Genomic DNA, 8,961 nt, shown 5'->3' on the forward strand with positions numbered 1-8,961 from the left:
AGTTATAAAGATCCTCTTTTAGTTATACTCTAAAGTGATACTCTTTTGTTAGGACAAAAAAATCAATGCTTTAAATATTTTTTCCATAAAAATTGAAATAATTAAAACTCCATGTTTTATCAATAAGCAGGGAAGAGATAAGGAGAAAAACCCATTAGGTGACTCAGTTTACATCTCAGTCAAGGTAAAATCCCTATGCTATGTGTTCCCCTGCTGCGCTTTTCCCTGGGTCTAGAAGGCCAGTCGCTCAATCTCCCTCCCCTCAAACCACACCTGTTGAAATCCTACTCATTCTTTAAAACCAGTTCAAATGCCACCTCCTCCAGGAAACTTTACTGATCCTCTCAGTCAGACTTTTCCTTACTCAGATGTCCTGTAATATTTTATAGACATCTTTTTTGTGCACTTATCACCTAACTTTTGTATTATAGTTATTTGTGTATAAATCATATCTCCCTACTAGACTGTCAGCTTCATGACGGCAGGGACTATATCTTAAACTTTTTATCTAACCCAAAATCTAACTCTCAGTAGGGTATGGATAAATATTTATTAAAATGAATTATTGAGATAACACCTTGATACTCTCATCAAGTCAGCCATCTTTCCAAGCTTTGTATATTTGGCAAATTGGATAAGAATGCTTTCTTTGTTTTCACCCAAGCAGTGGATAAAAATAGTGAACAGGAGCCTCAATACAGATTCCTATGGCATCTCACTAGAGATTTTTGCAGGTTGACATAGATCTATTAATTAACATTATTTAGCTATAGATGTATTACTTTTATATTATAGTTTTATATATACATATATATATATACATACACATTATATATACATACAATGTGCAACCCTGACTAGATTGTGATTACTGGTAGGGCAGGAAACATATTTTATTTAATCTATGTATCTCTCTTACTGTTTAACACAATGTAAGACACAAATGTGGATGCTTAATAAATATTTGTTGAAGTTGTTTATAATTGGCATAGATCTTCTAATGGTGTGAACGATTCCATATCCTACCCTTTTTCTGAAGTACTCTATTACAATGATTTGGTTTCACATGTTTCCTGGTCTTCAGGTTTCTTTTCCATTCTCAACTGATTTATCTTAACCAATAAGAAATAACCAAACAGCAGTGCTTCTTAGCTTTAGAATTTAGCAGTAGAGCTCCTAAGATTTCCATTTGTTCATTCATTATTCAAGAAATATGTATGTGTGTGTGTGTGTGTGTGTGTGTATGTTGAGACTCTTCCCACCCTCTTAATATGGAGGCAGCAGCAGGAACTAGGTTCATTCTTCTGGAAAAAGGAGTGACTTCGGAAATTACTAGACATAGTACAAAATCCAGGGTCCTGTGAGCTAAAAAAGCAGGGGAGGAACTGTCCCTCAGTTTCTGTTTCCCTCTATTCATGACCCTGATTCACCTCAAAGTTACATTCCTATTTTCAGCTCTGTGCAGAGCACTGGTTCAGTACTAACTCCCACGGTGGCTGTGATACTGAGCTGGGTTAATTACCTCATGAGGCTCCCACAGCATCGGCAATATTTGTCTAACTGAAGCTTCCTGTGAATCACCATCACACTGTACCCAATGACCAAGTCCTTAACAGTCTGCTTCTTCTTGATCTTTTAAGCTAGAGATGCGGTAGCCAGTATTAGTTCTATCATCCTGCTTTGGACTAATTGTGTCCGCTGGCTATTAAAGGTAAATAAGCTCATCAGCTATAGTTTTAGTTGGGCAGACCCAGAATACTTTTGAAACTGAGAGCAATTTCCCCCCAGTGATTCAACATACCACCGTATGAGTTGAGGGGGTAGCCCAAGAGGACGAACTACAAAAAAAAAACAAAAACAAACAAACCCAACAGTTTCTTTGGGCTCTAGTTTGGGCTGTATATAAACGACGCTACCAGTTAGATATGGATAAATCTAAGGGACAGATGAGCTACCACTGAGGCAAGAAGAAGCTTGTAGAATGTGACCCTTTGTACCTCCACCAAAGCATAAAGGGAGCCTCCAGGATTGTGACCCCACGAAAAATAAAAACATCTAACTATCAAAGGGCTAAAAATAGAGTTTTAAACATAGTCTGACACCTCATCATGACATGGAGGTGATGCTGTGCTTTCAAATGACAGGCAGATGGGACCATGCTGGAAAACCTTCAAGTATGGATCTGCTGCCCAAGGACCAATCTAACTAACTATATATGGAGAGAATTGTCACTAGAAGGTTGGTGCCAATGAGTTCACATAAAGAATTAAATCATGCCCATATTTACATTTTTGTTCTGGTAAAAGAGAACAGAAGACGTATTGTAGTTGCAACAAAATGGAAAGATAGTTTGCTATTTTTTCTCAAAACTGTACATAAGAGTTGGAGGAGTTTGTTAACAAAGCACTCAAAAAGAAACATAATAGTCATTTCATGAGGATGCTTGGCTTTTTTTACACTGCAGTTTTCAGTACTAATCTCAGGAATAAACAAAGAAGCCACCACAAACATATCTGCAGTTTTTGTCCTCAACATATGTTACAGATAGCTGAAAAAGAGGAATTTTATAAAGAACTTGACCAAGTCCTCCAAACTAAAATCAACATATATTTTGATACACCATCATTTCATCAACAAGCATTTATTAAGCATCTTCTATGGACCAAGCAGTGTGCAAAGCACTGGAGATACAGAGAAAAAAGGAAAGTCCCTGCCTTTATTTTTATTTTTTACTGTGCCAACGAATACTGCTGGGCACATAGTAGATGCTTAATAATGTTTACTGATTGATTGATTGATTGATTGATCGATCCTTAAATTGTAACTGGGGAGACAGATTGTAAAGATAAAAGGTGTATAAAAAACAGAAGGAAGGCATTAGCTGTCGGTGGCATTTAAACTGATTCTTGGAGAAAACCAAGCATTCTAAGAAGCAGAAGTGAAGAAAGAAAACACCCCAGATGTGGGGAACAGCCAGTTCAAAGGCATAGAAACAGGACAGAAAGGGCACACTGTGTATGAGGAACAGTAAAGCAAGGACATTGGTGAAGATGTAAGAATACTGGAAAGGTAGGAAATGGTCAGGTTGTGAAGACTTTTAAAAGCCAAACAGAAGTTTCTATTTAGTTTTAGAGGCAACAGGAAATCCATGGAGTTCATTGCTATTTTGTTTTCTTTTAATTCAATTTTCTTTTATTTTCAGTTACAAAATCTCTCCCTTCTTTCTACTCCTTCACTCATTAAGAAGGCAAGAAAAACAAAACCCATTACAAATATGCAGTCATGAAAAACAAATCTCCAAATTAGCCATTTTCTAAATTTTTTTTTATTTTTTTCACTCAAAAATTTTTTAAAAAGAAAGAGAAGAAAATATGCTTCAATCTGTATTCTGAGTCAATCGGCTCTCTATCTGGAAGCGGACAGCATGTTTCATCATGAGTCTTTTGGAAATTATGGTTGCTCATTGTGTTGATTAGAGTCTTTCACAGTTGATTGTCTTTAGAATATTGTAACTGTATAAATTGTTCTGATTCTGCTCACCTTACTTTGCAGCAGTTCATTCTAGTCTCCTCAGGGTTTTCTGAACTCATTCCCTTCATCACTTCCTACAACACAATAGTGTTCTATCACATTCACATACCATAACCTGTTCACAGCCATTCCTTAATCAATGGGCTTCCTCTAAGTTTCCAAATCTTTGTTTTGTTTTGTTTTTTAACAGTATTTTATTTTTCCAATTACATATAAAGACAAATTTTAATATTAATTTTAAAAATTCAGAGTTCCAAAGTTTCTCCTTCCCTCTCTCTCCTCCCCTGTCCTTAAGATGGTAAGGAAATTGATATAGGTTAAAAATGTGCAATCATGTAAAACACATTTCTATATTAGTCATATTGTGAAGGAAGAAACAGACCAAAAGAAAAAAAGCACAAAAAATAAAGAAAGTGAAAATTGTATGATTTGATATGCATTCAGACTCAATCAATTCTTTTTCCAGATGTGGACAGCATTTTTCATCATGAGTCCTTTGGAATTATCTTGAATCACTGTATTGCTGAGAACAGCTAAGTTTTTCATCATACAATCATCATACAATATTAGCTGTTACTGTTTACAATGTTCTCCTGGTTCTTCTCACTTCAGCATCAGTTCATGTAAGTCTTTCCAAGTTTTTCTGAAATCTGTCTGCGCATCATTTCTTACAGTATGGTATTCCATTACATTCATATACCACAACTCGTTTAGTTATTCCTCAATTGATGGGCATTCCCTCAATTTCCAATTCTTTGCCACCACAAAAAGAGCTGCTATAAATGTGGGTCCTTTTCCTCTTTCTTTGATCTCTTTGGGGAATAGACCTAGTTTCTTTGGGGTATATATCACTAGATCAGATGGTATGCACACTGCAATAGCTTTTGGGACATGGTTTCTTAATTGCTTCTCAGAATGGCTGGACTTGTTCACAGCCCCAACAGCGCATTAACATGCCTGTTTTCTCATACCTCTCCAACATGTCATTTTCCTTTTTTGTTAGCTTAGTCAATCTGATGGGTGTGACGTGGTACCTCAGAGTAGTGTTAATTTGCATTTCTGTAATTATTATTTAGAGCATTTATATGACTATTGATAACTTAGATCTTTTTCCTCTGAAGATTGCTTTTTCATATCCTTTGGTCACTTATCAACTGGAGAATAGCTCTTAGCCTTGCAAATTTGACTCAGTTCTCTATATATTTTAGGAATAAGACCTTTATCAGAGAAACTTGCTATAAAGACTTTTTTCCCTTGAGTTTCCTACTTTTCTTCTGATTTTAGCAGCAATGGTTTTATTTGTGTAAAATCCTTTTAATTTACATAATCAAAATTACCCATTTTACCTCCTGTGAACCCACCTCTTGTTTGGCCATGAATTCTTTCCCCATCCATAAATCTGACAGGTAATTTCGTCCATACTCCACTAATTTGCTTATATCAGTTTTTATGTCTAAATAGTGTGCCCATTTTGAGCTTATCATGGTATGTGGTGTGGGATGTTGGTGTATGTCTAGTTTTTGCCAGACTACTTTCCAGTTTTCCCAATAGGTTTTGTTAAATATGAGTGCTTGCCTTAATAACCGGAATCTTTAGATTAATCAAACAGTAGGTTATAGTGCTTATTTGTTTTTATATATAATCTGTTCCACTGATCAACCTATTTCTTAGCCAGTAACAAATTGTTTCGACAACTACAGTTTTGTTGTATAATTTGAGATCTGGTACTATTAGGCGCCCCCTCCTTTCCAATTTTTTTTCATTAATTCCCTTGATATTCTTCATCTTTTGTTCCTCCAGATGAATTTTCTTATTTTTCTGGATTTATAAAGTAATTATTTGGTAGTTTGATTGATATGGTACTGAATAAATTTAGGTAGTATTATCATTTTTCTTTTATTGGCTTGGCCTACCCATGAGTAATTGATATTTCTCTAAGTATTTAGTTCTGTCTTTATTTCTGTTTAGTGTTTTGTAATTGTATTTATATAGTTGCTATATGTATGTTGGCAGGTAGACTCTCAAATATTTTATGCTGTATGTATTTATTTTAAATGGAATTTTCCTTTTTATCTCTTCCTTCTGGATTTTGTCAGAAACATAAAGATATGCTGATGATTTGTATGGGGAAAAGACTTGAGGCAGCATGACCAATTAGACTAATTGCAATAGTCCAGGTGAGAAATGATGAGAAACCAAACTAAGATGGTGGCTACGTCAAATGCTGCAGAGAGGTCTGGATGAATGAGGGTTGTGAAAAGGTGAAAAAGGCTGTGAAAAAACTTGGCAATAAAGACATCATTGGTGACATTGGAAAGAGTGGTTTCCATAAACTAACAGTGATGCAAGGGGCTGAGAAAAAAGTAGATGAGAAAATGGAGATAATGAGCAGAGATATCTTCTTGGAGTTTGACTATGAAAGGGAGAGATTGGGGGGTAATACTTTAAGGACACTGTCAAGTGAATTGTTTTGTTTTGTTTTTTTAAAGCATGGAGGAACTCTGTCTGTAGGCATTAGGTAAGGAGCTGGTAGATAGGAAGAGAATGAAGAATAGAGAGGGGGCACAATTACCAAGGGAAATGGAATTGGATGGATTCAAGGGCACATAAACAGGGTCTTACCTATAGTGAAGAGGGCCACCTCCTCATCAGAGACTCCAGTAAAGCAGAGAGTGGGGGATGATATCAACAGGCGGTGAGATGGAGATAAGGGGAAAAGGGAGTTCATTCAGGGAACTAATTAATTAAAACAAATTTAACACCAAGAGAAGGATAACACCAAGCGTCACTCTGTTAGAGACTTCTACCATGCCTGCTCCCTCTATAGGCATTACAGTAGAGCCCTTTTGTCATGTTGACATTGAATCATTAAAACTATTCTTTAAGTTGGTCAGTCAGTTATAAATCCACGTAAGTATACTATAATGTGGTCCATATCTTTTTCACAAGAATAATATGATAGCCTTTGTCAAATGCCTAGCTAAAATCTAAGTAAATTACCTCTATGGTATTTTCCTGATCAACCAGTTAGTAAGAAAGAAAGAAAGAAAGAAAGAAAGAAAGAAAGAAAGAGAGAAAGAGAGAAAGGAAGGGAGAAAGAAAGAAACAAAGAAAGAAAAGAAATAAACTAGCATCTGTTCTTTATCAAACCTGATTCTTTGTAATTACAGTTGACCTTTCTGAATATTTACTAATCGTTTCTTTTGTGATCCATTCAAGAATTTTCCTGAGTTGAAGTTAGGTTCACTGGCCTATAGTTAGTTCCCAGACTGTTCTGTTTTCATTTAATTTTTTTTGAAGGAGGGTGGGGACAGGTGCATGTGTGTATGAATTAGGACATTTCCCCTCCTCCAGTCCACAGTACCCTTCCCATTTTCCATGGTCTTCCAAATATCACTGAAAGTGGCTAAGCAATCACAGCTGCCAGTTCTTTCAGGACTCATGGATGCTTTTCATATGTTCCATGAATTTAAGAAGAACAAGTAAGTAGGTGCTTTCTTATTTCCTTATCTTGGGTATCACTTCCTTGTTGAGTCACTTTTGTCCTGTCATTCCAGTACAAACATCATTCTCTTTAACAGTTCAAACAGAAACAAAATAAAGACTTGAGTGGCTCTGCCTTGCTTCTCATCATCCCATCTACATAGGCAATGGTCCCATCCTTTCTTTGTTTTCTTCCCCCCAATATACATAGAAAACAATTTTTTTTTTTTGGTGAGGCAATTGGGGTTAAGTGACTTGCCCAGGGTCACACAGCTAGTGAAGCGTCAAGTGTCTGGTCAAAAACCAGATTTGAACCCAGGCCCTCCTGATTCTGAGGCCAGTGCTCTACCACTGCGCCACCTAGCTGCCCCAGAATAATTTCTTTTGTTGTCCTTCGATTCCCTGGCCAGTCTCAGCTCATTCTGAGCTTTGAAACCTCTTTCACTTGCCCTGGATAGGTGACAACAGTAGGTAGAGTGCTGGACCTATAATCAGGAAGACCTGAGTTCAAATTTGAACTCAGGCATTTACTAGCTATGTGACCCTGAGCAAGTCACTTAATTACTGTCTGCCTCAGTTTCCTCAACTGTAAAATGGGAATAATAATAGAACCTCCTAGGGTTGTTGTGAGGATCAAATGAGATATCTGTAAAGCTCTTAGCACAGTGCCTGGCACACAGTAGGTGTTTAATAAATGCTTGTTCCTTTCTCTTCCCTCTATCTTTTGTACATGCTTTTAAAAAAAATCTAAGTTGGTTGGTGTTTCCTATGCATTCATATCATTCCCTTCAGATAATTAACATTATCTATGTTCTACTGTATTTTTTTATTAAATATTTTCCAATTACATTTTACTCTGGGGGCAATGCTGACAGCTGCAAGTTTCCACATATCTGACCCTTTGAGTGAATGCTGGTGTCAGAGACAGAAAGACCTAAATTGAAATCCTTGCTTAGATACTTTTTTTTTGGCTAGGCAATGGGGTTAAGTGACTTGCCCAAGGTCACACAGCTAGTGTCAAGTGTCTGGTCTGAGACTGGATTTGAACTCAGGTCCTCCTGACTTGCCACCCTCTTAGATACTTATTTACTCTATGATATAGGCAAGTTATTTAACTTTTCTCAGGCTCAGTTTCCTCATGTATAAAAAAGGAATAATAATACCTGCTTTACAAGGTTGTTGTAAGGATCAAAAGAGTTAATACAGGTAAAGTGCTTTGCAAACCTTAAAGAATTATGAAAATGCTAGTTATTATTATTAACTATTGTTAAAATTAAGTGGCTAGGCTACTACTCCAATCTGGCCTATTGGTGAGAAATTAAAATTTCCTTAGCCTGGCATTTATTTACTTTAAAAAAAGTTTACAAAAAAAAGTCTAATTTTTGACTCTGCTGTTTTGTTGTCACTTTTCTCCCCACCAGGAAAAGACCCTTTATAGAGACTAGGCCTCACTATTCCCCTGAGTTAGTCCTCTTAACTTCTGGACACTTTGGTGATGTAGAACCTTCCTGATTAATGGGTGAGTGAGCGAGTAAAAATTGGCCTAAACTACTATCTATCTAGCCAAGCCCATACCATGTTTCATATCCCATCTAGTCATCCAACCAAGACAGTAGGACTTGCACTGCCATCAAGCTGTAGGCATACCCACATACGCCCACCTCCTCCTATTGCCCTGAGGAACAATATTCAAATCACAATTACTACTACCTTACTTTGTGACAATCTACTGCCACATGGTTCCACTCACAATCTCTCTGATTGCTTTAACTAAAAATCCCTTCTCTGGCCATCACTTCCCTATATGAATTGTATCTCCCTGTTAGAATGTAAGCTCCTTGAGGCCAGGAATTATTTCATTTTTATATTTGTATCCTTAGCACCTGATGCAACACCATAGTAGGCATTTAATAAATACTTGTTGATAAGAAAAAACCTGCTTATCAA

The sequence above is a fragment of the Vombatus ursinus genome, unplaced genomic scaffold, assembly GCF_900497805.2.
Source record: "Vombatus ursinus unplaced genomic scaffold, bare-nosed wombat genome assembly UNPS02014941.1, whole genome shotgun sequence".
In the NCBI taxonomy this organism is placed as follows: Eukaryota; Metazoa; Chordata; class Mammalia; order Diprotodontia; family Vombatidae; genus Vombatus; species Vombatus ursinus.